Here is a 674-nt window from a genome sequence, read left to right on the forward strand (position 1 = left end):
AAATCCCTATTCAACACTTTTTTTTTTTTCCAGGACAGACAGGACTTTTCCAAGAAAGCCATGAGAGGATTTTTTTTTTTTTTAAATGAAAAACTGTGATTTTAGGAAATGGCATTCTGGATCTTATGTACATTTCTAGTATCACTTCCTGTATATTTTTAAGCTGAAATCCTCTTAGCATGCAAAGTAAATAGATTATGATATACTGAAGGATTAAGAATCACTGTCTGGTGTCAGATTAATCCCTCATATAGACCATCACTTGTACTGACAGAAATATGGCTGCAATTCAGCAAAATAGCTGTATGGCGAAGCAACACATCACAGCATCTTATGCAGAACAAGCATGCGATCGCCGTGGTCTGTCGTTGTGCCATGTGTATTTCAGAAATTAAATTTAAATCTATAGGACATTAAAGGCGCGCTCCCCTCCAAGCAAAGCACAGCCATAACAGGCACGGCTCTGCACGGGGAGGCGATGCAGCAGCCTGCTCGGTTTCAAAGCTCTCTTTATTAATTTTTCCCTCTTGAGTGTACAAAAACCTATGCATTGCAGCCCATTCGCTCCCTTCAACCTGCAAAGCAAAAAGTCTCCTTTGAATATACTCATGGAAAGGTGCCGATTTGGATAAAGTGCCGAAATGGGTTGGGAGTTTTTCTGGTGCAATCAAAAT

Source organism: Pygoscelis adeliae, unplaced genomic scaffold (assembly GCF_000699105.1).
Source record: "Pygoscelis adeliae isolate BGI_AS28 unplaced genomic scaffold, ASM69910v1 Scaffold137, whole genome shotgun sequence".
Classification (NCBI taxonomy): Eukaryota; Metazoa; Chordata; class Aves; order Sphenisciformes; family Spheniscidae; genus Pygoscelis; species Pygoscelis adeliae.